The 27,881-nt window shown below is 49.0% G+C and overlaps 1 protein-coding gene across 1 annotated transcript in view; it reads left to right on the forward strand.

Moving 5' to 3' along the window:
* The first annotated feature begins 3,858 nt into the window (after positions 1-3,858).
* The window catches only part of DISP3 (dispatched RND transporter family member 3), a 59,410-nt gene continuing 35,387 nt past the window's right edge, over positions 3,859-27,881 (forward strand). The window contains exon 1 of the mRNA XM_049875874.1: positions 3,859-4,052. The gene's annotated coding sequence lies outside the window, so the exon portion shown is untranslated. The remainder of the gene's footprint in view (positions 4,053-27,881) is intronic.

Below are 27,881 nucleotides of genomic sequence, written 5' to 3' on the forward strand. Positions count from 1 at the left end.
GGTGGAGAGAAGGAGTATGCTGTTTTATTAGTGGGAGAGCAACTAGGAGTATATAGCAAGGTGTATATAAATTTTTGTATGAGAGACTGACTTGATTTTTAAACTTTCACTTAAAGCACAATAAAAATTAAAAAAAACGATCATTCTGTTGACTATATATCTAACTATAACTATATATAACTTCCATAGTTGTATAACTATAACTCTATATGCATGTACTGCATGTGAAACCTGGACAATGAATAAGGAAGACTGAAGAAGAATTGACACCTTTGAATTGTAGTGTTGGCGAAGAATACTGAATACACCCTGGCTTGACAAAAGAACAAACAAATCTGTCTTAGAAGAAGTACAACCAGAATGCTCCCTAGAAGCAAGGATGGCAAGATTGCATCTTACTTACTTTGGACGTGTTGTCAGGAGGGATCAGTCCCTGGAGAAGGACATCATGCTTGGCAAAGTACAGGGTCAGCGGAAAAGAGGAAGACCCTCAACAAGGTGGGGCCAAGTGGCTGCAGCAATCAGCTCAAGCATAACAATGACTGTAAGGATGGCGCAGGACAGGGCAGTGTTTCACTCTGTTGTGCATGGGGTTGCTATGAGTCAAAGCTGACTTGACAGCACCTAACAACAATGACAATATTCATTCAGAGCTTATTATGTGCTATGCACTATGCTGAGTGCTACTTTTGCCCAGTGGATTTTATAACTACTACTATCAGATAGGAAACGCTGGTGCTGTAGTGGTTAAATGCTGTAGCTGCTACTCTAAAGGTCGGCAGTTGGAATCCACCAGCTGCTCCGTGGAAACTCTAAGGAACAGTTCTACTCTGTCCTATAGAGTTGCTATGAGTCGGGATGGACTCGATGGCAATGGCTTGGTTTGGACTATTAGATAAGGAGGCCTTGGGTGGTGCAAACAGTTAAGAAACTGAGTAGAAACCAAAAGGTTGGCGGTTTAAGCCCAGCCAGAGGCGTCTTGGAAGATAGTCCTGGTGATCTGCTTCTGAAAGGACACAGCCTTGAAAACCCTGCAGAGCACAGTTCAACTCTGCACACATGGGATCACCATGAGTCGGAATCAATGTGACAGCAACTACCAACAACAGCTATGAGAGGTACTTTTACCTTCCCCATTTTATAGATGAGAAGCCTGAGGCTCAGCAAGGTGAAGTGTCATCAGTAAGGGGTAGAAGAGAAATATGACTTTACTGAGAGTGGTGGGCTCAGAGGCGAGGCTCAGAGGACCCACTTCAGATAGAGTTGGAAGAAAAATAGAAGTAGAACTAAAGGGATGGGAGCTAGAGACAAAGCAGCCCTTTATAACACATATCCCTCTCAAAAGAAAGCTTTTCAATTAGTTGGGAAGACAGGCTATAAGGGAAACAGCTTATCGGCACCAAGAGGCATTTCAATCAAACCCAGGAAGAACTTCCACCAGACAGCACTGGGATGGGGGCCCAAGGCAGAGGTAGAATCTCATTCTCTGGAGCCTTTTAGCCGAGCTAGTTATCTTTGATCCTCACCTAGAGGAAAGACAGGCTGTAGGGAGGTGCCCTGAGGTTGGGTGGGGAGCTGAGGGGCCATCATTCCCAGGCTGCTGTAACCTGACTTCCTGCATGCAGGGGAGGGGTTGCGGGGTGGAGGGGAAGGAAATTTGAGGACGAGCCTCATGACTTTCTACACTCAGCCAGCTCCTGCAGCCACCACCGATTTCACTTTATGGCAGGCATATTTCAAAGGCCCGGTTCCATTTGCATTTTTAAAACCCTGCTGACGGCCTGGGAAAATTGCCTCCTTCCCAGAGTTCCTGGGTACAATGCTTCCCAGCACCTCCCCCACTGCACCTAACTCTGCACCCTCCATCCCAGAAGATCCTCACAAGGGCAGAGCAAGCCCAGCTTCCCCCCTCCAACCCCATCATCCAGAGGTCCTGGGAGGCCATGGTGGGCTCTGAGGAGGGTGTGGCCGATGTATCCACTGCTCTGGCCAGCTGGGTGGCAGGAGGCTAGGATGAATTTGAAGGTGGGGGAGACTTTCTTCAGGGTCCTGATTAAATCCACCAGAAATATTTCCCAGGAGAGTGAGGGCTGTGTTCCCAGGCATGGGCTGAGGGTAGCCCAGCAGCATGGGGCACACCAGTGGGGTACCCTGTGAGTTTGTCAGACTAAGGAACAGTGGAGAACTTTGAGGAGGCACCTGGAAGCAGCCTGGGAAGGGCTTTAAAGCAATTTGGAAAGAATCGAGTCATTCACCCAGCAAAGAAAGCCCTTGCTGCCTTCCCTAGGGATATGGATTGGAAGTTTGCAGGGGGGGTGCTGGGTCTGTTCCTCTGTATGCAGGTGTCTGATTTGGTCTCTGATCTTGGGGCAGCAACACACACACACATACACACTGCAATTCTCAGCAGAGGGCATCTGCCTCTGTCTCCCCTCACAGCTCAGAGTAGCAATCTTCAGGCCGGGAGCTGCCCCCAACTCTAAAGTCTTCAAGGCTGGATGGGGTTGCTGGGTGGGGTCGCCTGATGGACTTGGTCAGCCTGGCAATGGCTCCCTTGACAATCCTGAGCACATGGAGGGTGAGCACCAGGTCAGGGATGCAGGCTCGGGCCATTTGCTTCTGCATAGAGGAGCTCTAGGACATCCTTGGTCATAAATACCAATGTTCCCGGTTGGTGGCCAGCCAGTGGGTACAGCTCAAAGGGACACCAGAGAGACACAGCAGGGGTGGTGGATGTGGGGCTACCAGCCCCACTCAGGAACTGGAAGCTGAAGTGCCCCCAACTCAGTGTTCCTTTTCTTAATATAATGTTGGGGAGACTGACATGGACTGAACACCCATGATCAGAGATGAGGTTTGGCGTTTCATCTCACCTGTCGTCTTTTCTCTCCCATAAGCTACAAACTTCCTGGAGGCAGGGACCTTGTCTCACCCATCTCTCTCTCTTTCCAGTCCCTCCCTCAGCACCCATTCTGAAGATGTGATAAAATCGTGGCCACCTCTCCCATGGCAGTGGCAATGGGCCTCCCCTCATTCTGGCTTCCATCACTAAAACTCCTCAATTCTGCAGCTCGATTGGGCTGTTCCTCTTGGCTCTCCCTGGGTGATACCAATGTCAGCCTCCTCTGAGCCCTGATGGGGAGAAACAGGCCAGGGAACTGGCCTTGGATCCGCAGCTGTCTCCTCCTTGTGGCCACCCTGCCAGGGTTGTCAGGCTGACCGTATGCTAGAACTGGAGGGATGCCCGGTCCCAGGGGCTGGCGTGGCTCCGGGGTCTGGTGCCAGAGAGGTGAATGGGGAAGGAAGGAGGAAGGGCTGGCGCCAGGAGCCTGGGCTTGGCAGCTCTCTCCGGAGAGGACCCGGGGATGCCCTCGAGTGTCCAGGATGCTGGTGACCAGCCAAGGCTGGGTGGGAGGGCTGCAGAGGAGCACGTGGGAGGAACTTGGGAACCAAGGCAACTCGGGGGCTAGGCAGGGGCCAGGCCTGGTCAGTTTGCAGAGATGGGGACAGACCCCCAGGGGTCGCTGCGCGTCTCACAGCCCCCGCCCGCCGGTGCTGCGAGCCCGGCTGTACCACCGCGCGGCTCCCGAAGGGGGAGCGGCGGTTATGGCGGCGCCTGGCGGCAGGCCCCGGAGACAGCAGCGCGCGGCGAAGCGCAGGCTCTCGCCGGCCACTGCCGCAAGGCTCGGCGGCGGGCAGGACAGAGGCGCCAGTGCCTGGGGGCAGGCGCGGCTCCCAAGCCTGCCCCGGACACCCCCACAGCCCATGGTAGGAGCCGAGACACAAACAAAGGCGGGCAGCAAATAAAAGGCAGCGGCGGCGCTGAGTGCTCTGGGCTGCGCGCTGGGGACCGGGATTCGCACGCAGCTGTCCTGGTCTGTGCGCACTGGAGCGGAGCAAGGAACCCCTGTCTTCAGCAGCTCCCAAGAGCCTCTCCCTGCGGCTCCCGTGAGGGGACGAGTCGGCACGACGAGGTGGCCGCAGCCCCCAGCCCCTCCAGCGCGTCCCCTCCCGCTCCCGCGGCTCAGCCCAGCTCCGCTCTGCCAGCCGAGGTGAGTGCGACGGTTGTCGGACGCCATCCGGGTCGGAGCTAGGGGATACGCTGCTCCGAGGAGGGGGCAAGCGGCCCGCGCAGCCCCCACCCCGGCCTGAGCAGAGATGTGTGTGAAGTTTCCCGCTGTCCGGCCAACCAGGGATGCGGGCCTCGGAGCCCCCCAGAGAAAGCCAGCCGGTGGTGGGCAGAGCCAAGCTTGCCCCGTCGGCCGGGCCCCAGCTCCGCACCAACTCCCCACGGGGCTGGAGCAGCCTCGGTTGCACCGACGAGTTTGATGTCCAGAAACGGCTAGACTTCCGACCTTCGGCCCCCTACTAGTCCAGGCGGGGGAACGTCTGATTCTATAAAAGTTAAGTGTGGGTCTGAAGCCATCCCCAGATCGGGCTCTAGGCCGGGCTAGAGCAGAGGGAGAGGACAGGAAAAGGTTAATGACCCCTTCCCCACCCACCCCTTGACTTAGCTCACTCCTGCTCTCGGTGGGACATTTCCGGAGCCCTGGGACCCAATGAACCTGCTGCAGGTTCTGCGGGGCGCGCAGGGGCTCTGGGGCAGGCCAGCCTGGCGATGAAAGCCGAGCACGAGAGGGTAAAGTGGAGTGGGCAGCCGGTGGTGGCGGCGCTGAGGGTCAGGGAGGGTTCCCAGCGTGAGAGTCGCGGCATCTCCTGAGCTAAGCCCGCCGCTGGGAGAACTTTTCCCAACTCCCTGGGGAGGCCCGCAGCTGGGCTAGGAAGGCGCCTCCTTGGAGGCTTCGCGAATCTCCTTGGCCCCTCTCAGCTTCAAGGCGGTCGCCGGCTTCCCGAGGTCTCTCTTGAGGCCGGGCGCAGGTCCCGGCGGATCCCCGCCCCAGTCAGCACCGTGGACAGTGCCTCGAGGTGGCCTCTGGGAAGACTCAAAACCCACGCGCGCCCACGTACCTGCGCACACAGAACCATTGTCCCCGAGCACACACACAGACCCACAGTCCACGCACGCACACTTATTTCCCACGTTCACATACACAGATCTACAGGCTGCTTGCAAAGAGTCCACTCGCAGATCTATAATCCACTCGCGTGAACACACGCTCACCCACAGTCCACAAGCACACACAATCCACATACAGACCCAAAATCCAGCACCCTGGGAAAAACACAGATTTTCCCAGGCACCAGCTCTCCAAGCAGCGTTTTCACTCCTTGGCCTCACTCCAGGCTGCTGTTTTTGGACACACTAAGCCCCAGACTCCGGAGCCCACCCCCCTCCCGCCTGGCCCCCACTGATGCGATGACTCACAGAGCCGCTCAGGCTCCACGCACAGACACACACCACACACACATGTACACATACACAATCTGTCCCGCCCCTGTGGAGGAAGCAGCCGGGATGTGGAGCAACCGGGATCCTACCACAGAGCTCAGACTGGAGCCAGCATATTTGCCAAACCCAAGGAGGAGGCCGTGGCCGATAGAAGCTGCAGAGCAGAGGGAGCCCAGCCCCAGCCGGACCTCTTAGTTTTAAGCTTAGGGTCCATTTTTCTCAGCTCACCACTCCCCTCCCCTCCCTGCCTGATCCCCTTCCTCAAACCTTACTCTGAGCCCATCTCCTTCTAGGACCAGAGCCCACTCAGCTGTCTCTACAGCATTCTTTGCACTCACTTTATGACTCTTCTTTGTTTCCTGCCCTGTTCCCCTCCCCTGATGATTATCTTGAACACCTCTCCCCACCCCGCCCCACACACACACTTATTATTTTTGCCTCTCCCAGCTGCCTTCACTTTCCCCACAGCAACTTTCCTTCATCCTCGGTCTGACCTGGCTGGGCTCTTTGCCGTTGCTAATACCATGCTGGCACCTAGCCCTTAGGGGGAGCTGACTCCATGCTCCCCGCCTGCCTTTTCAGTTGCAGAGTCGCACCCCCACTCCTCTCTCTTGGACATCTGCCCACACCAGGAACAATGGCCTCAGCAGTTTCTTTCCCCCCTTCTCCCCGCTCTGAAATTTCCCAGTCTCCCCTTCCCCCCCACCCCACCCCCATCTCTCCAATGGGTCACAAACCTTGAGGGTGGAGAGTTCCAGAACCACTGCAAGCCCCCATCTACCTGGGGATTTGGCTTTTTGAAGCACCTGTCACCCATGCCCTGTTTTGGCCTTTGATACCTCTCCTGCTTTGTCCCTAAATTCAGAAACTGGGTTGAAAGAGGCACAGTCCCAGCATGGTGTGGTGGAAGGAGCCCTAGACTGGAAGTGGGGGACCTGGGTCCTGGTCTCAACTTGACTTAGACTCACAGTGTGCCCTTGGGCAAGTGACTTCCCTTCTCTAGACCTCAGTCTTCCCATCTGTAAAAGGACAGGTTTGGGTGAGGTGACATTTAGGGTCCCTTTTAGGTCCTAATAATCCGGGACATTGAATCTCTAGTGAGTCTCTTGAGTGTGGATGGGATGGAACACCAGGACCCAACCCAAGAGATTATGGTACCTTTCGCTTCCCTCAGAGCACCCACCACTGGTAAAGTCATCCTGTCTACTGAGCAATGGGTGTTCAGATGATTTTCTTTATAATACCAGAGATGTCAAGTCATTTTCTTGACTCACACAGTGAAAGTGCAATGTCCATGGGAACAAGTATTGATTCCACTGCCTGTATATCCTCGGCGCAAACCACTGATTCTGCCGGTAATTGCTTGGTGAATGAATGAATGAGTAGAAGAGTGGGGACTTAAAACTGGGTATCCGGATCACTAGAGCTTGGAATTATGGTTTAAGCCATTTTCTCAGATAGTTTAGACCTGTTTCCCTTGCTCCCCCACCCCCTCCCCCCACTTGAAGATGGAGTTGTCTGAGTTGAGGTCCTTCCCCCCAAGAGGCAGACTCTGGGCTGGTTGTGAATGACCACGGAGAAGGGAGTGGCTGAGAGTAGCTTTAGAGGCCCTGCAAGGTGGACAGGGGCTTGGCCATCATCCCCATGTCCCTAAGATTGGACCAACTAGGTTGCCCGTGGCCAGTTGGTTCCTGGCCAAGATCTGAGGCTGGGAGGAAACGTCCATCATTACCATTTGGCTGAGCAGCCTCTTCTCGCATCTCTGTGAGCTGCGTACTGCTCAAAACATCTTTATAGGTGAGCAAAGTAAAATGCTGAGAGATGAAGTGGTTTCCCTAAGGGCAATCAGCCAGCCCACTGTCGGTTGTAAAAGTATGCACTCAAAAATGGCAGTGATGGTGGTGGTGGGGGTTGATAATAACAATAATATGGGTGTTATTAATGATATTAACATTATTGCGGTCAGGAGCTCACTGGTTAGTCTCTTTGGTTCCCTCCCCTCCTTTAAAACTCATTCTCTACCTGAACCCCTCCTGTTCTTTTTGTCCCACTCAGATACGAGGGCAACAAGAGCTGGGACAGTGAGACAGGGGCGTCCAGTTGTCCGTCAGTCCTTGCCAAGGAAGAGATTTCATTTGAAATCCTCATCTCTGCCCACCCTCCCTCCATCTGAGCATGTTTCCTGCCAGAGGAGCTGGGAGAGGTGTCAAAGGCTGTCAAAACACCCTTCCAAGCTAGATTCCAAACCGCCAAAGCCCAGGGAAAATAAATAAAGAGAGCAGCGTCCGCCCGAAATAGAAACATGCACCAGCTCACAAATATGCATGTTTTCCCAAAGTCGCATTTCACGGTAGACAGTGCGGCTCGCACTCCAGCTGCTCTACGAAGGCCAGAGGCATGGACGCTGCTGGGACTGATCCAGGGAAGGTAGCAAAGTTCCCCCAACCCCTACCCGGTGAGCTCTCTCCCTGCCTGGCCACTTGAGACCAGACGACCACGCTCCACTCCTCCCATCTGAAAGATACATGGGTGGGAGGATTGAAATTAATACGTCTCTATGTTAATCCAAGCTCTTTGGAGATGGGCCTCAGAAAAGGCTGATAGTCTGAGGTTTTCCACCTTACAATGGGGGCAGAAGACTGGCAATAGTGTTATTGAATACCTACTATGTGCCAAGCACTAAGTATTTACCCATGCTCTCTCACTTATAGGAACCCTGGTGGAAAAATGGTTAAGCACTCGACCGCTAACCTAAAAGGTCGACGGTTTGAACCCATTGGTCGCTCCTCGGGAGAAAGATGTGGCAATCTGCTTCTGTAAAGATTACAGCCTTGGAAACCCTATGGGACAGTTCTACTCTGTCCTGTAGGAATGCTATGAGTTGGAATCAACTCGACAGCAACAGGTATCTCACTTAAAGAGTCCCTGGGTGGTACAAATGTTTAACAAGCTCACCTGTTACCCAGAAGGTTGGAGGTTTGAGTCTACCCAGAGGAAACTTGGAAGAAAGGCCTGGTGAGCTACTTCCAAAAAATTAGCCATGAAAAACCCTATGCAAAAGAAAAAAAAAGCCTATGGAGCACAGTTCTACTCTGACGCACATGGGGTGCCACGAGTCAGAGTCGACCAGACAGCAGCTGGTTTATCTCATTTAAGCCTTGCGGCCATCTCATGGCATATGAATTCTTATCCCCACTTAATATATGGGAAAATCAAGGTTCAGAGAAGCCAGGAGAATTTCTCAAGACCACACAGCTAGAAGAGGAGAGTTAAGATTTGGGTCTGAATAAAGCAAACTCCTTCAAAATAGCCCACTGCCCTGCATTGCTTCTGGTTGTTTATTTATTATTTATTCATTCAATAAGTACCTTTTGTCAAAAGATTCATTTACTTGATGGTTTTCAAAAAAAAAAAACGTCATTTCCTCTGCCGGCTGGCTGGTGAGGGGGTAGGGGGAAGAATGGTCACCAGAGTTTATCTCCGGTCATCACTCAGGGGCCCAAGACGGACGTCTCACCTCTGCATCTCAGGCTCTGTCCCCAGCCAGGACAGCCCAGACCTATCTGCCTTGCGGGATGGGCTTAAGCAGAAGCCTCACTGCAAGGCTTAGACTATGAAAGACAATTCCTCTCCGTAAGCGGTTAGGGTTCTGCAGGTGGGGAAACTACTTCAGAGAAGGCAAGTGAGTTGGCTATTGTCACACAGCGTGTTGGTGGCAGAGTCTGAATCTCGGCATCTCAGCCTGGGGCTCTTCTTGTGTTGCCAAGCTGCCTCCTTAAGAGTGTGGGAAGTGTCCAAATGCACCAGTGAAGGAGACTGAAAGATGTAGCAATAAACCTAACAGCTCCCTTCCAGGAGCAGGAGGTGGAATGCTGCTGGATTTTTCTGCCTGAGTCCTCTCTGTCCCCTCTGACATCAAGCCTGACCCTCCTGACCTGCCCCGGGTCCCCACCTATTCGTCATTACTACCTTCATCATCAACAACCACGATACTAGCAAATGTGCCAGGCATTTCTCTAATTTAAAGCCTTTACATATGTTAATTGATGTAATCCCCTTAGTAATCCTAGAGGCAGGCATCGTTTTTCCGTTTTAAGAATGAAGGAACTGCAGCTAGAGAGGATGAGTAACCTGCATAAGGCCACAGAGCTAGTAAAGAGCCCCTGCTTACCCCCAGGTTGACTCAGGGGATGAGAAGGGGGAAGGTTTGGAGCCAAAGCCATGAGAGAGGAAGATCTGATGGGCATCAGCAGCTATTTATATTTCACTTCCAGGTCTTATCACACTTGCTGGCATTTGTTCTGGCAGCGGCTGAGACTCTACCAAATCCTCAAAGGAAAAAGCTGAGGGCAGGGCCCTGGGACCAGCCTCTGGAGGAAGTTCCAGAAGCCAGGGTATGGGTATATTTCTCCCTGAACTTGGAAGAGAACCCACTAAGAGGGGGCTTCACAACATGCTGCACCCCTGGCATGCCCTGGATTTGGGCATCTCACTTCCTCATTTATGGAAAGCTGGGCAATTTGAAAGTGGCCGTTGGGTGGCCATTGGTATGCAGTGAGTCTGATGACTGGAAATCAGGAGGGGGATGGGAACAATAGGAAGGATTTGCTTGTATTTGGATACCAGTGGGTACATTCAGGTCCCTGGTGGGGGACACTCCTTGGAGCCAGGGAGTAATGTCCCAGAAGATAGCAACACCCTCTACTACCAAAGGCCTTATCCTAATCTCCTATTCCATAAGCATTTGCCATCCCATAAGTGAGCAGCCCCACTGGTGTCAGGCGCTGAGCATGCAGAGTGGAAAAGTCTCTGTCCTCGAAGAGCTCTCTGGAGTCCCTGTCCCCACCCCTGGAGCCTCTTACCCTGGGAGCACAAGTGATGGATGAGCAGCGGTGGCACCCAGTTCTCCCACCTGGACAGAAGAGAGACCCGGTTTCCTCTGAAGCTCAGAGGACATGATCCAGGAAAGTGATCACTGTGGGTGTCATGCCAAGGACAGGAAGAGAGTGCCCATGGGTGGTGCTCAGTGCACCTGGGCACTCTCTCCAGCTCAATGTCATGGTGAGGGAGGGGTGCAGTGGGGAAGGCTCAACCTCACCCATCTGCCTGGAGGCATCCAGCACGTATGCTGGCACCTGGACCATGCATCCTTTGCCAAACCTTGTTAGGAGAGGAGATGTCCCTGCCAACTGGAAATCACTCCTGTCATGGAAGAGAATGGGGTGATTTTCTCGTCCCTGGGAAGAGTGGCTTCAGAGGGGCCCAGGTCAGAACAGTTGAGACCAATTGGTTTTCTAGGACCTTTGGGAAGGACTATGTATTTTCCCCCACTGTCTTGGCCTTCGCACCGTCTGGAGAATTTCTGGTGTTGTGAGCTGGGGGAGTTAGCACGATGATCACCCCAATGATAACGAGGATTAGAATAATGGCCAACACACGTTGAATGTGTTCTACAGGGTATAGAGCTTTATAGGTATTATCTCCTTTCACCCTTATGCCTACCTTAGGAGAGGACTGCCATTATTATCTCCACCTTAAGGATGAACAATGTGAAGCATAAAGGTACCAAGTAGATTGCCCAACTGCTAGTAACCAAGGAGATAGGGTTCTTCCCAGGCAGGCTGGCCACATGCTTCGTAAGCACAACCACCATGGAATGACTAAAGCCCCCACCCTCCAGCCTTTATATTGACTTGATTTGGGTCTTTAATGATGGGAATTATTGAAGCCAATAATCTGGGTAATTTATACATGTGGACTCAGCTGTGTCCTGGTCAGCAGTGAAACATGGGTTGACCATTTGATTCTTGATTGCCAAGCAACCAAGCAGATCACTGTTACGACAATGTCCAGATGTGAGCAGCATCCAGCAGCCTGGCAGGACTTTTCTAGTTCTCCTCTAGATGTTTCCCCTTTTCACCCCATGTAGACATAGCTGAGACTTGCATCACTCTGGCCATGATTGTGTGTGGGAAATCTGGTTTTAAAACATCATTTTGTGGCTTCACAAACCTAGGGTGTTGGTTTTGTCTCTTTCCTGCAATCTAGGCCTGAAAGACATTAGGCCAATGCTGGAGGGAAATCGGGCTTTTTGGGAAAGTGTCCACAGTTGGAGGGGAAACCTCTCTCCTTCCCTTCTTTGGTCGGGGATGCTGGGAAAAGGCTGGCTGGGGAACAGCACTGCAGACTAGTAGCTGCTACATGTTCCACGTAAGGACCCCTAACTTTCCATCCCAGTCTTTCAGAGACTTTGAATAGATGGTCCCAGAGTAACGTAGGCAGGAATTTGTGATGAACAGGGACATGTCAGCCAAGAGACATTCTTGGGCATTAACAAGCATGAGAATAGATCTGGGGTGAGAAGGTTCTTTGAGCCTCTGGGAGGAAAGGAATTTGAGGTATCACAAAGCCAAGACTATGCTTATTTAACAGAAAATCCTTGTTTTATACAGCAAGCACCAACAAGTAAATGAAAGAATGAATTGGTAAATGTATAAATTAGTGAATGGGGCTGAGGGATTCGGACCTCCAGGGCCATCATTTGGCAGGGTTTGACCCCAAGTGCTGATGAAGGGAAGGGTCCTCCCTTCCAAGAGCACCCCCCCCCCCCGCCATCTTAAAAGAGCTTCCTGCACCCGGGGAAAAGCTGAGGGCCTACCCTGCCTTCTAGAGGAGTCCCCTGAGTCTGGAAAGCCAGGGGAGGAGAATTTTAGATTAGATTGGACAGATTCCCCTCCTGTGAGCACATGGGGAAGAGGTGACTGAGCCCAGATCTAGGTTGGTGGTGGTGGTGGTAGTGGCGGCTGCTAAGAGGTTGATTGGATGCTCAGAGGGTGTGCATGTAGGTAATCGTTTGGCCAGGGTTGGAGGAGGCAGCCCCCCCCCATCCAACAGCTTTGCGGGGCCTGAGGGGCCTCCAGCATCTCCTTGCCTTGTCTGCTTTTTTATCTGGTACTGGCCTCCTTGAACCCTTGACAGGCCCAGGCAGCAGGAGGTGGAGATCCCCAGGTTTCTGGGGGGTGGGGGAGAAGGGGGGAGACATTTGCCCTGAGGTTTATAACTTCCTTTCCAGGCAGTGAGGCTGGGCTACAGCCCACTCCCAAGGTTCCACCCTAACTAGGAAAGGAGGATTGTGGTTTGAGGGTCCCAAACCAGTCATGGTGGCACCTCTGCAGCTGTGAACATTTTACATCATGTGTCTTTTTTTCCTTTCAGCTTCCAATTTATCCTCAAGCTTCATTTTGTGTGGTATGGGGCTGAGATGAGTCTTGCAATGGCCCTGGGCCTGGGTGTCCTGGGGTGGGGACATCAGTCTTACCCAGAGCTAAGAACTGACAGGTGCCCACCTGCTGTGTCGCAGAGAAGTTGATAGCACCCAGCACGCAGCTGTTCCTGTCACTTGACCTGATGTTACAGTAGGACCCACCCTGCGAGCCCCCCTCCAGTATACAATAGCCTCTGGATCAGGATGAAGTGGAGCCCCTTCAGCTTCTAGCCCCCCATTCTCTGCTCTCCACTTTGGGCATCGACCGAGAATCAGAGGAGGAGGGGCTTTGAGAGCACCTCTTCCCAGGTGATGGGGGAACAACCCATCCAGAGATCTTAAGTGACTTGTCCAAGGTCACACAGCAGGACATAGGTGGAGCAGGTCCCTAACTCCCAACTTTTGGGGCTACTTCTGCTGCTCCAGGCACCCATCCTCTACCTCCCCACCTCCCCCACCCCAAGCTGGAGCTCCCAGGAAGAGCTGGCTGGAGTGGAGATGCAAGGGAAATCGTTTTACATATTTGTTAATCAGGTCTTGGAGAGAGAGAAGGGCTCCCGAGCTCATCAGCCAGGAAGGAATCTAATTTGGCTTTTATGACTATGGTTATTGGTCAAATATTGTGATCTTTTTATTTTATTTTTTATTAACCCAACAGTCTGGGGGCTGGGGTATGGGACTGGCTGCTGGGCCCAGTGGGTCCTCTGGGCTTGGCGGCTGCAAAGTCCCCAGCCTCACATCACACCACGCTGGCATGGGTGAGGGGTGGTGGAGGGAGCGGCCTGGACGGGTTGGCCAAGGCAGGCAGTGAGGGTTTTCTGGAACCTTCTGACCCTCAGTCAAGGGGCGTCTGGGGACCTCTGAGCCGTATTTCACAGGTTCCGCAAGTGTTACTGGTTTTATTAAGGTTTTATTGCCTTCTCTTCAGAAATGCCCGGGCTGCTGCCTGGGCTCTGGAGCCATTGTTGGTGGATCAGGCCAGGAGGTTTGACTGTGCTGGAGGGGAGGGAGTGGCCTGAGAGGGTTGGGGGAAAAAGCCAACACAGCCGCCCTCTCTTCTTCCCTGAAAGGGCAAGAGTGGGTCAGGCGGGGTGGAATTCCTTTCGGCAGTGGAGCACGGTGGCTAAAAGGATGAGCTCTGAAGCCAACCTGCAGAGACTCAGAGCCTAGCCCCGCTGCAAGCTGCCTCGCTGAGCTAAGGTTGGATGTTGTTGTTAGCTGCCCTTGTGTTGGCCCCCAACTCATGGCTACCCCACACACAATGGAACAAAACACTACCCAGGACTGTGCCATCCCCATGATTGGTTGCAGCTCAGACCCTTGTGGTCCATAAGGTCTTCACTGGCTGATTTTTGGTGGTAGATTGCCAGGCCTTTCTTCCTAGTCTGTGTTAGTCTGGAAGTTCTGCTGAAACCTGTTCGCCATTATAGCAACACTCGAGCCTCCACTGAGAGATAGGTGGTAGCTATGCATGAGGTACATTGGCTAGAATAGAACCCGAGTCTCCCACATGGGAGGTGAGAAGTTTTCCACTGAACCACCACTGCCCCCTGAATTTGGATACCAAACCAAAAAACCAAACCCGTTGCCATCGAGTTGATTTCCGACTCGTAATGTTGGATAGAGATGGTATAAACAAGTAAAGCACCTAGCATGTGCTGGGCACACAATAAAAAAAAAAAAAAAAACAGTAGTGCTCAGCAAATGGTAAACAGAATTAATTGCTCCTCTTGCTCCCTGCCCCAGCCCTGTGCTCTGGGCCAGGCAGATGGTAAGCAAGCCCTCGGGCTTATTTTTTCTCATCGCCTGGGCCTGCCAGTCGACAGATCAGGGTGAGCTGTTTGTGTCCCCTCTCTGGACCAAAGCCCTGACCCCGGCCCAAATGCCATCATTTCTCCCCTCCCTATGGCTGGAGGAAGGGATGCTCAGAGAAGGGAGTCTGAGACCCAGAGCCTGAGTCTGTCCCCAGAGACACAGTAGGAGCTCTGGTGGGAAGGCTAAAGGCTGGAGGAGGCCACTGCGAACTGGGAAGGGGTACCAGGGGCTTTCAGAGACTAGTCCTCAGACCGCCCTGCAACAGAATCACCTGGGAAGGTGGTTTATATCCAGATTCCTGGGCCCCAGCCTCAGAGAGTCTGATTTATTAGATCCGGTATATGGCCCAGGAACTTGCATTTTAACAAGTGCACCAGGCGATTCTGAGTCACAGTAAAGTCCAAGGGGTCAAGAAGAAAGATTCTGTTCCAGCCGACTCTGGATCTGCCCACAAGTAGGGGCCACATTTGGGGCTCTTCCCATCTGAGAAGTTCTTAATAATCATACCGGCTGCCATGACTCAGCAAGGGGGTTATCACCACCCCCATTTTATAGATGAGGAAACTGAGACTCCGAGAGGGTCAAAAACTTGCCCAAGGCACCTGGCTAGTGGCGGAGCCAGGGTTTGAGCCCAGGTCCATCTGACTGCAAAATCTATGCTTAGCTCACCCCCACTTCAATCTCTCTCCTATCTCTCCTCTGCTGGTTGCTCTCAGTAGCCGATACTCCTCCTAGCTTTGGGGGGAGCAGTTCTGTCCCACTGAACCCACCAGAGAGAGAAAATGCAGAATGGGTTAAAGTGACTGTGGCTGTTGTGACCATACGTGTGGGTTCTCTCTGGTGCTGGCTGGGACACTTCTTTGGGTGATATATGGACCAGAGCCAAGCTGATTTGCGTGATATATAGTGAACTGTTGGATTTACGAGTCAGCGCCCAGTTTCCTCACCAGCTATCAGCCCAGGGAGGCCAGCCGTCCTTCATCTGCCCATCTCCAGCCCGCCCTCCTCTAGGCTCTTCATCTGAGAAATGAGGGCCTTGGGCAGGCTCATCACAGAGCTCCAGCCCCACTCCCTTCTCCCCCACCCCTACCTGAGCTCCAAATAAATAAGCTTAGGAGGGGTCATGTGCATCCCCCCGAATTTCCTGCCCTCGGCTGGCAGATGAGATCCCTCGGTGGTGCAAGCAGTTTGTACTCCACCGTTAACCTAAAGGTTGGCTGTTTGAACCCACCCAGTGGTGCTGCAGAAGAAAAGCCTGGCAATCTGCTTCCATAAAAGTTGTTAGTTGCTGCTGAGCCCATCCCAACTCATGGTTACACCATGCGTGCAGAGTAAAACTGCTCTGTCAGGTTTTCAAGGGTGTGGCCTTTCGGAAGCAGATTTCCAGGCCTGTCTTCCCAGGCACCTCTGGTGGTTTGAACCACTAACCTTTCAACTAGTAGTCTAGCGCTTAACCATTGTACCACTGAGGGACTAGGAAACCTTATGGAGCAGTTCTACTCTAGTACATGGTGTCACCATGAGTCAGAATCACCTCAATGTGCCTGGGTGGTGCAAATAGTTAAATTCTCAACTACTAGCCAAACGGTTGGCAATTTAAACCCACCCAGAGGTACCTCAGAAGTAAGGCCTGGCAATCTGCCTCCAAAAGGTCATGGCCATGAAAACCCTTTGGAGCACAGTTCTACTCTGCAACACATGAGGTCTTCATGAGTTGGAATTGACTCAGTGGCCACTGGTGTGGTGGTGGCAAGTATAGCCAACAAGGATGGTGTTTCTTAGGGGGCAGCACATGTGATGGGGAATAGGTGCAGGTGCCTACTTTAGCTGCAGCCACAAAGCCGGCTTTCCCCAGGGCTGGGGCAGGGAGCATGGGGGTGGTAGATTTAGGGTCTTCCTGCTGGATGAAGGGCTCAGGAAAGTGCTGGATGTTACCTAGCCATACCTTTTCCTCTCTGGGTTTGGAGGTCATTCCCTGGCTGTTTCCACTTTCATTTGAAATTCCGGGTAGGACTTGGGATTTCCTGCAAGGAGGCTCTGGGAAGGCTCTACGGTCCAGCCGTCTGGATGGGGCTCCCTGCTTCATCTTCACTTTTCCTCTGGGATGCTCCACGCTGCATGCACCCATTGAAGGGAAGGCTTAGCTTCTGAGAATGGTAGAGCCACCTTCCTTTATGTCATGCCCTGAGCTGTCACCTACTGAAAGCAGAATTGCCAAGATCTGAGTGATTTCAGGTCTTGTGGGGATGGCACCAAAAAGAACATTGACCATTGAGTTTTCAATGGCTGTGACCTTTCAAAATTAGATTGCCGGGCCTTTCTTCTGAGGTGCCCCTGGGTGGACTCGAACTGCCAACCTATCCATTAGCAGCCAAGTGCGTTAACAGTTTGTGCCACCCAGGGACTCCATGGGGATGGTGAAAACCTTGTTAAACGGCAATGGGTTTCCACAGTGAATACTGGTATCTTGGCTCTCAAGTAACTCAAGGGCTGCCTGGTATGGCAAAAAGAGCCTGGGCCTTGAGGTTGGCAGACTGAGGTTCGAAATCAGGTTTTGCCCTTTGTTAGCTGTGTGGCCACAAGGAAGTCACTTACCCTCTCTGACTCTGTGAAGTGGAATGCTCGTGATGCATCCCTCGCAGGGATGACGTCAGGATTAGAGATGATGGATAAAGAGTACTTGGCCCTTGGTAAACTCACAGATAGTTACTGTAATTATCTTAGTCACGTCAGGGTTTTCACGTTGAGCAACGTGGGCTTTTGCCTTCATCCCACCTATTTGATTTTGCCCCAGTTTTACCACCATTTTATCAAGTAGGCCTGAGATCGAGTACCCAGGTCCAGGAGAAGGGATTAGGGATCTGGATGTAGCCACACCGGGAGCTCTGAATATCAGGACCCAAAACAAACAAAAACAAAGCCAGGTGCCACCGAGTGGATTCTGACTCATGGTGACCCCATGTGTGTCAGAGCAGAACTGTGCTCCATAGTGTTTTCAACTGCTGATTTTTCAGAAGTAGATCACCAGGCCTTTCTTCCAAGGTGCCTCTGGGTGGACTTGAATCACCAGCCTTTTCATTAGCAGCCATTAACCATTTGCACCACCCAGGAACTCCACGAGGGACCAAGTCCTTGTCTTTCTTTTCCTCCCTTCTCCACCTCAGAGAAGCTGACTTCACCCAAGGAAAGCCCCATGGCCAGGACACAGAGAAGGAAATAGTGTCCTCCCCACCTCAGCACGTCAGGTGTAAATGGCACTGTTCAACTCAAAATATTTCATTTTCAACTTCTGCTCAAATCCCTCAACCCAGGAGTAAGAGACTCAAAGATCCCAAGATGTTTTCAAGGATCAGAGCTGAACCGGGAAGGCAAAACACACCAAGTCAGAAAGAAAAAGCTGATTAGCTCTTAACTGCCGTTAAATTATATATACACATACGTATTTTAAGTCAAATCTGCATGTCTAATGTGATTTTTTTGATTACATTTTAATAGTCTGGCTGGGGTGGGGGAATAAAGAAGGAAAGGTTCTGTCATTCTTTGCCAGAAGGAGGAAAGTTGTAAATAAGGCCGCAGGGAAGCTCTGGCATAGTGCCACCACCCTAGGAGCTGCGCCGGAGAGAAGAGAGCCCTGTGGGGGGCTGGCGGTATCCTTGAGGCAACACTGCCTCCTGCCCGAACCTCATTCTACCCAGATCAGGCCATCCATCTGGCTTCTGGTTTGAAGAGTCTTTCTTCCCTTAGACCTTAAAAATAGCTTCCCTATTTTGCCTCTTGGATTCACATGTCATCTCCAGGCCTGACTGTCCTCTGGGGCTGCCAAAAACCACCTCTGGAATCTGGTGGCAACCCTTCAGGCCAAGTGTCTCGCCCTGCCACTGATAATGTGACTTTGGGTAAATCCTTTCCCCTCGCTAGGCCTCCATTTCTCCATCTGTAAAATGGAGTTGAGCTAGGTGTGCTCTGAGGTCCCCTCTGGGTCCAATGGGCTGTAACTCACTTCACTGTTCCTTTTAAAGACTCCTCTCTCCATCTCAGGGGAAAAGGAAGTTCCACACCTCCATTCACTCATTCAACATTTGCTAGCTTTCTCTGTTCCCAGGTCCTTCTGCTTTCGAGCCGGGATCTCTTCTGCTGCAACTTCAGTCAACTCTCCTTATTTTCTCTTTGGAGGACACCACTCTCCTCCCATGCCTATTAGAGTAACTCCTCAAAGAGGTGAAGGCCATCAGCAAAATCGCTTCCACACACATTCTATTTTTAAATAACATTCATTTCTGAGTCCAAAAGTAAGGCTGTATCTGATCATTTCAGAAAAATTAGAGACAAATATAAAGAAGAAAATAAAAATCACCTCTAATCCTCCAAACAGAGAGAACCAGTGTTATTTTTTTTTTTTAATGCATATATGTTGTTGTCATTGTTAGATGCCATGTAGTCAGTTCCAACTCATGGTGGCCCTGTGTACAACAGAATGAAACCTGGTCCTGCACCATCCTCACAATCATTGCTATGTTTGAGCCCACTGTTGCAGCCACTATGTCAATCCATCTGGTTGAAGGTCTTCCTCCTTTTCGTTGACCCTCTACCTTACCAAGCATGATGTCCTTCTCCAGGGACTGATCCCTCCTGATAACATGTCCAAGGTATGTGACATGAACTCCCACTATCTTCGCTTCTAAGGAGCATTCTGGCTGTACTTCTTCCAAGACAGATTTGTTTGTTCTTCTGGCAGTCCATGGTATATTCAATATTCTTCGCCAACACCATAATTCAAAGGCATCAATTCCTCTTCGGTCTTCCTTATTCATTGTCTTGGATCAGATGCAACTTAGAAGGACATAATATTGAAGTTGTCGAGGATTTCATTTTACTTGGATCCACAGTCAACACCCATGGAAGCAGCAGTCAAGAAGTCAAGCACCTATTATACCACCACAGTAGTCAAAACAGCCTGGTACTGGTACAACAACAGATACGTAGGCCAATGGAACAGAATTGAGAACCCAGACATAAATCCATCCACATATGAGCAGCTGATATTTGACAAAGGTCCAAAGTCAGTAAAATGGGGAAAAGACAGTTTTTTTAACAAATGAGGCTGGCATAACTGCATATCCATCTGCAAAAAAATGCAACAAGACCAATACCTCACACCATGCACAAAAACTAACTCAAAGTGGATCAAAGACCTAAAAATAAAATCTAAAATGATAAAGATCATGGAAGAAAAAATAGGGACAATGCTAGAAGCACTAATACACGGCATAAACAGTATACAAAACATTACTAACAATGCAGAAGAGAAACTAGATAACTGGGAGCTCCTAAAAATCAAATGCCTATGCTCATCCAAAGACTTCACCAAAAGAGTAAAAAGATTACCTACAGACTGGGAAAAAGTTTTTAGCTATGACATTCCCGATCAGCGCCTGATCTCTAAAATCTACATGATGCTGCAAATACTCAACTACAAGAAGACAAATAACCCAATTAAAAAAAGGCCAAAGGATATGAACAGACGCTTCACTAAAGAAGACATTCAAGTGGCTAACAGATACATGAGGAAATGCTCACTATCATTAGCCATTAGAGAAATGCAAAACAAAACTACAAATCAAAACTACAATGAGATTCCATCTCACCCCAAGAAGGCTGGCATTAATCCAAAAAACACAATAAATGTTGGAGAGGTTGTGGAGAGGCTGGAACACTTATATACTGCTGGTGGGAATGTAAAATGGTACAACCACTTTGGAAGTTGATTTCACACTTCCTTAAAAAACTAGAAATAGAACTACCATATGATCCTGCAATCCCACTCCTTGGAATATATCCTAGAGAAATAAGAGCCTTTACACGAACAGCTAAATGCACACCCATGTTCACTGCAGCAGTGTTTACAATAGCAAAAAGTTGGAAGCAACTAAGGTGCCCATCAAAGGATGAATGGATAAATAAATTATGGTATATTCACACAATGGAATATTACACATCGATAATGAACAACGATGAATCCATGAAACATTTCCTAACATGGAGGAATCTCGAAGGTATTATGCTGAGTGAAATTAGTCAACTGCAAAAGGACAAATATTGCATAAGACGACTATTATAAGAACTCGAGAAATAGTTTAAACAAAGAAGAGAATATTCTTTGATGGTTATGAGAGGGAGGAGGGAGGAAGAGAGGGAGAGGGGCTTTCACTAATTACATGGTACATAAGAACTATTTTAGGTGAAGGGAAAGACAACACACAATACAGGAAAGGTCAGCACAACTGGACTAAACCAAAAGCAAAGAAGTTTCCTGAACAAACTAAACACTCTGAAGGCCAGTGTAGCAGGGGCGGGAGCTTGGGGACCATGGTTTCAGGGGACATCTAAGTCAATTAGCATAATAAAATCTGTTAAGAAAACATTCTGCATCCAGCTTTGGAGAGTGGCATCTGGGGTCTTAAATGCTAGCAAGCAGCATCTAAGATGCATCAATTGGTCTCAACCCACTTGGAGCAAAGGAGAATCAAGAACACCATACAGGGTAATTACGAGCCCAAGGGACAGACAGGGCCACACAGACCAGAGACTACATTAGTCTGTGGAAACCTTGGTGGCATAGTGGTTAAGTGCTATGACTGCTAACCAAAGGGTCGGCAGTTTGAATCCACCAGGCGCTCCTTGGAATCTCTACGGGGCAGTTCTACTCTGTCCTAAATGGTTGCTATGAGTTGGGATCGACTCCACGGAACTGGGTTTGGTTTTGGTTTTTGGACATTAGCCTGAGGCCAGGAGAACTAGATGGTGCCCAGCTACAATGGATGACTGCCCTGACAGGGAACACAACAGAGAGCCCCTGAGGGAGCAGGAGAGCAGTGGGATGCAGACCCCGAATTTTCTTTAAAAAACCAGACTTAATGGTCTGACTGAGACTAGAATGACCCTGGAGGTCATGGTCCCCAGACCTTCTATTATCCCAAGACAGGAACCATTCCTAAAACTAACCCTTCAGACAGGGATCGGGCTAGACTATGGGATAGACAATGATACTGGTGAAGACTGAGCTTCTTGGATCAGGTGGACACATGAGACTACATTAGCATCTCCTGTCTGAAGGGGAGATGAGAGGGTAGAGTGGTCAGAAGCTGGCCAAATGGACTCGAAAAGAAATAGAAGAGGGAAAGAGTGTGCTGTCTCACTAGAGGGAGAGCAATTAGAAGTATATAGCAAGGTGTTTATAAATTTTTGTATGAGAGTCAGACTTGATTTGTAAACTTTCACTTAAAGCACAATAAAAAAGAAAAAAATCAAGCAATGCATTGCATTGGGCAAATCTGTTGCAAAAGACCTCTCTAAAGTGCTGAAAAGCAAAGATGTCACTTTGAGGACTAAGGTGCGCCTGATCCAAGCCATGGTATTTTCAGTTGCCTCTTAATGCATGTGAGAGCTGGACAATGAACAAGGAAGACCGAAGAAGAATTGATGCTTTTGAATTGTGGTGTTGGCAAAGAATACTGAATATACCACGCACTGCAGAAGAACAAACGTATCTGTCTTGGAAGAAGTACAGCCAGAATGCTTCTTAGAAGTGAGGATGTAAACTTCGTCTTATGTACTATGGACATGTTATCAGGAAGGAACAGTCCCTGGAGGACATTGTCTTAGTCACCTAGTGCTGCTATTACAGAAATACCACAAGTGGATGGCTTTAACAAAGAGAAATTTATTTTCCCACAGTCCAGGAGGCTAGAAGTCCAAATTCAGGGTGTCAGCTCCAGGAGAAGGCCTTCTGTCTCCATCAGCTTTCTCATCAATCTTTTCCCAGACTAGGAGCTTCTCTGTGCAGGGATCCTGGGTCCAAAGGACGTGCTCTGCTCCCAGCACTGCTTTCTTGATGGTATGAGGTCCCCGCGCTCTGTGCTCGCTTCCCTTTCCTTTTTATCTCTTGAGAGATAAAAGGTGGTGCAGGCCACACCTCAGGGAAACTCCCTTTACACTGGATCAGGGATGTGACCTGGGTAAGGTGTTACAATCCCACCCTAATATTCTTTAACATAAAATTACAATCACAAATTGGAGGACAACACTGGGAATTATGGCCTAACTAAGTTGACACATATTTTTGGGGGACACAATTCAATACATGACAAACACCATGCTTGGTAAAGTAGAGGGTCAGCAAAAAAGAGGAAGACCCTCAAAAAGGTGGATTGGCACCATGGCTATAACATGGGCTCAAACATAGCAATGATTGTAAGGATGGTGCAGGACCAGGCAGTGTTTCAATGTGGCATACAGAGGTTTGCTGTGAGTTGCAACCAACTCAACAGTACCTAACGACAACATCATGAGGTTGCTCATCTGTCCAGTTGTGAGGATTTTTGTTCTCTTTTTGTCCAGGTGTAATCCATACTGAAGGCTATAGTTTTTGATCTTCATCGATAAGTGCTTCAAGTCCTCTTCTCTTTCAGCAAGCAAGGTTGTGTCATCTGCATAATGCAGGTTGTTAAAGAGTCCTCCTCCAATCCTGATGTCCTGTTCATTATAGTACAGCTTTTTGGATTATTTGTTCAGCATGCATATTGAATAAGTATGGTGAAAGGATAAATCTTGATGCATACTTTTTCTGATTTTAAACCATGGAGTATCACCTTGTTCTGTCTGAAAAACTGCCTGTTGGCCTAAGAACAGGTCCTCATGAGCATAATTTAATGTTCTGGAATTTCCATTGTTTGCAACGTTATCTGTAATTTGTTATGATCCACACAGTCAAATGCCTTTGCATAGTCAATAAAACCCAGGCAAACATCTTTCTGGTATTCTCTGCTTTCAGCCAAGATCCATCTGACATCAGCAATGACATCCCTGGTTCCACATCCTCTTCTGAATCTGGCTTGAATTTCCTGCAGTTCCCTGTACAACTCAAGGTTGTACATTGGCTCTTGTGGACTCGTTCTAATTTTCTTTGGCTTCAACTTGAACTTGCATATGAGCAACGATCTGTAGCAAAATTTTATTTGCATGTGATATTAATGGTAAAATTTAATAATTTCTGCATTCCATTAGATCATCTTTCTTTAGAATAGGTATAAATATGCACCTCTTTCAATTGGTTGGCCAGGTAGCTGTCTTCCAAATTTCTTGGCATAGATGAGTGAGCACTTCCAGTACTGCACCCATTTGTTGAAACATCTCATTTGGTATTCTGTCAATTCCTGGAGGCTTGTTTTTAACCAATGTCTTCAGTGCAGCTTGGACTTCTTCCTTCAGTACTATCGGTTCTTTATCATATGCTACCTCCTGAAATGGTTGAACATCGACCAATTCTCTTTTGGTACAGTGACTGGTATTCCTTCCTTCCTCCTTTGATGCTTCCTGCATGATTCAGTATTTTGCCCATAGAATCCTTCAGTATTGCAACCCGAGGCTTGAATTTTTTTTTTCATTTCTTTCAGCTTGATAAATTCTGAGCATGTTCTTCCCTTTTGGTTTTCCAACTCCAAGTCTTTGCACATTTCATTAAAATGCACTACTTTACTTTGTCTTCTCAAGCCTCCCTTTGAACTCTTCTGTTCAGCTCTTTTACTTCATCATTTCCATTCACTTTAGCTACTCTATATTCAAGAACAAGTTTCAAAGTCTTTTCTGACATCATTTTGGTCTTTTCTTTCTTTCCTGTCTTTTTAATTACCTTTTGCTTTCTTCATGTATGATGTCTGTCTTAGTCATCTAGTGCTGCTATAACAGAAATACCACAAGTGGATGGCTTTAACAAAGAGAAATTTATTCTCTCACTGTCCAGTAGGCTACGAGTCCAAATTCAGGGCATTAGCTCCAGGGGAAGGCTTTCTCTCTCTGTTGGCTCTGGAGGAAGGTCCTTGTCATCAATCTTCCCTTAGTCTGGGAGCATCTCAAGAGCAGGAACCTCAGATCCAAAGGACACACCCTGCTCCTGGCACTGCATTCTTGGTGGTGTGAGGTCCCCCTGTCTCCCTGCTCAGTTCTATTTTTTATAGTTCAAAGAGACTGGCTTAAGACACTATCTAATCTTGTAGATCTCATCAATATAACTGCCCCTAATCCATCTCATTTTATCATAGTGATAGGATTTACAACACATAGGGAAATCACATAAAATAGTGGACAGTCACACAATACTGGTACTCATGGCCCAGCTAAGTTGACAGATATTTTGGGGGGTCAGAATTCAATCCATGACAACATTCTTCATGTCATTCCACAACTCATCTGGTCTTCAGTCATCGGTGTTCAACATGTCAAATCTATTCTTGAGATGGTCTCTAAATTCAGGTGGAATGTACTCAAGGTTGTACATTGGCTCTTGTGGACTCGTTCTAATTTTCTTTGGCTTCAACTTGAACTTGCATATGAGCAATTGATTGTCTGTTCCACAGTCTTCCCCTGTCCTTGTTCTGACGGATGAAATTGAGCTTCTCCATTGTCTGTTTCCACAGGTGTAGTTGATTTGATTCCTGTGTATTTCATCCGACCAGTCCATGTGTATATTTACAGTTTATGTCGTTGAAAAAAAATGTATCTGCAATGAATATGTTTTTGTTCTTGAAAAATTCTATCATGCAACCTCCAGTGCCATTTCTATCACCAAGACCACATTTCCAACAAGAATTCTTCTTCTTTGTTTCCAACTTTCGGATTCCATTCATCAGTAATTATCAATGCACTTTGATTGCATGTTTGATCAATTTCAGACTGCAGAAGTTGGTAAAAATCTTCAGTATCTTCATCTTTGGCATTAGTGGTTGGTGCATAAATTCAAATCATAGTCATATTAACTAGTCTTCCTTGTAGGAATGTGGATATCGTCCCACCACTGACAGCGTTTTATTTCAGGATAGATCTTGAAATGTTCTTTTTTCGATGAATGTGATGCCATTCCTCTTCAATCTGTCATTCCTGGCATAGTAGACCATATCGTTGTTTGATTCAAAGTGGCTAGTACCAGTCCATTTCAGCTCACTAGTGCCTAGGATATCGATTTTCAAGGATTCCATTTCATTTTTGACAACTTCCAATTTTCTTTCATTCATACTTCATATATTCCATGTTCTGATTATTTATGGATGTTTGCAGCTGTTTCTTCTCATTTTGAGTCATGCCACATCAGCAAATAAAGATTCCGAAAGCTTTACTCTATCCACATCATTAAGGTCGACTCTCCTTTGAGGAAGCAGCTCTTCCCCAGTGACATTTTGAGTGCCTTTTAACCTGAGAGGCTCATCTTCTGGCACTATATCAGACAATGTTCTGCTGCTATCCATAAGGTTTTCCCTGGTAGATCACAGGTCCTTCTTCCCAGTTTGTCTTAGTCTAGAAGCTCCACTGAAACCTGTCCATCATAGTTGACCCTGCTGGTATTTGAAATACCGGTGGCAGTATTTTAAAAATGTGTATATAGGTAGTGTCCTTTTTTTCCTGTTATAAAATTGGGATTACGCCACAAATGTGGCTTTGGGTTGCCCCAAGCCTGGCTTTTGAAACTAGTTAAGATCTTTCCTTTCAAAGCTCCTTAGGGTCTGCTATGCCCTTTTAGGCAGCTGCCCCAGTTGCCTTTCCCAAGAAGAGGGGGACCTTGTTCCATGGATCTGTGTCTGCCTTAGTTTATGGATCCCATGGAAAGTCCAGTGTTTAAATTTTGACTGGAGTGTGTGTGTGTGTGTGAGTGAGAGAGAGCATTATGGGGACTCAGTCACTAGAGGGAGAACATTCTAACGGCCCACCCTAATGGGAGGTGATAAAGGCATGATCACTGTCCCCTGTGATTGTGGCCCTACTTCGAGTTCTTTACCTGAGTCAGTGACAGCTGCCACAGGGAGCCACCTTTAGCTCCTTTCTACTGAGTAGCTCCTTGATAAGCTAATCAATTCCTGTCATTTGAAAAAGGGAAACAAGTGTTCAAATGCTGCCCATCCTGCCTGCTGGCCGGGGGTCTGAGGAGGTGGTTGCCGGTGAGGCATCTGGTATCAGACCCCACTCACCACCTGGGCCTTCCTCAGTTTGGCTGCAGGCTGGAAGGTGAGAACGCCTGGTTGTCTGGAGCTTCTCGGAGACTCCAGGGGTGTCACAGCTGGAAGGACCTGGGCTTTTACCATCCCACTGCCAGATGGCAAGACAGGCCCCAGGAGGGGATGGGACTTGCCCAGGGCCACAAAGAAACCTGGTGGCTGGGCCAGGCCTGGAGCCATTAGTCTAGTGTGATTTCCCCTGTGGCGGCCTTTCTTTTTGGGGTGAACTGGGAAGGTGGCATCATGGGTTGAATTGTGTCCTCCCAAAAATATGTGCCGACTTGGTTAGGCCATGAGTTCCAGTATTGTGTGGTTGTCCTCCATTTTGTGATCGTAATTTTATGTTAAAGAGGAATAGGGTGGGATTGTAACACCACCCTTACCCAGGTCACATCCCTGATCCAATGTAAAGGGAGTTTCCCTAGGGTGTGGCCTGCACCACCTTTTATCTTACAAGAGATAAAAGGAAAGAGAGCAAGCAGAGAGTTGGGGACTTCATACCACCAAGAAAGCAGTGCCGGGAGCAGAGCACATCCTTTGGACCTGAGGTTCCTGTGCTGAGATGCTCCCAGACCAAGGGAAAACTGATGCATTACAAGGACCTTCCTTCAGAGCCAACAGAAAGCCTTCCCCTGGAGCTGGCACCTTGAAATCAGATGTTTAGCCCACTGGACTATGAAAGAATAAACTTCTTTTTGTTAAAGCCATCCACTTATGATATTTCTATTATAGCAGCAAGAGATGACTAAGACAGATAGATAAAGAGCTCATCAAGTCCACTTACTGCCTTGTCCATTTCATGCTCTTAATGACCCTTCCAGTCCAGGCAGAAGAACCCATACTCTGAATCATACACTTACTTTGTTTGGTATCTGACTGTCCTGGCTGTCTAGGGGGAAGTTCCGTCTAAATTCTTCTGAGATTTTTCTTCCTTCCTTCACTCAGCAAATATCTACCAAGCACTGACCCCATCCAGGAGTAGTTTATGCTGCTAGGGGAACCAGCAGGGAACATGACAGCCAAGTGCCTGCTCTCTTGGAGCTCATGTCCACCCGGCTGTGAGGCTCTCACTGGGAGGCTGAGTGGCTGTGCCCAATTTTCTGGTCATTTAAATTCAGCAGATGCTCTCTGCAGAGCTCTCAGTTGCACATATGAAACAGGACTCTGTTGCCATTGTTTTAGATAATATTGCTACGTAACAAACAATCCCAAAATGTAGTGATGTATTACAACCATTTAGTATGCTTATGGATTCCCTGGGTCAGGAATTTGGGCAGACACAGAGAGGATAGCTTCTGCTACTCCATGTCCCCTGGGCTTCAGCTGGAAAGACTGGAAGACTGGGGTTACTCAATGCCTGGGGAGCTAGAATCATCTGAAGACATCCTCACTCACATAGCCAGTGGTGGAT

Source organism: Elephas maximus, chromosome 3 (genome assembly GCF_024166365.1).
Source record: "Elephas maximus indicus isolate mEleMax1 chromosome 3, mEleMax1 primary haplotype, whole genome shotgun sequence".
NCBI classification, from domain to species: Eukaryota; Metazoa; Chordata; class Mammalia; order Proboscidea; family Elephantidae; genus Elephas; species Elephas maximus.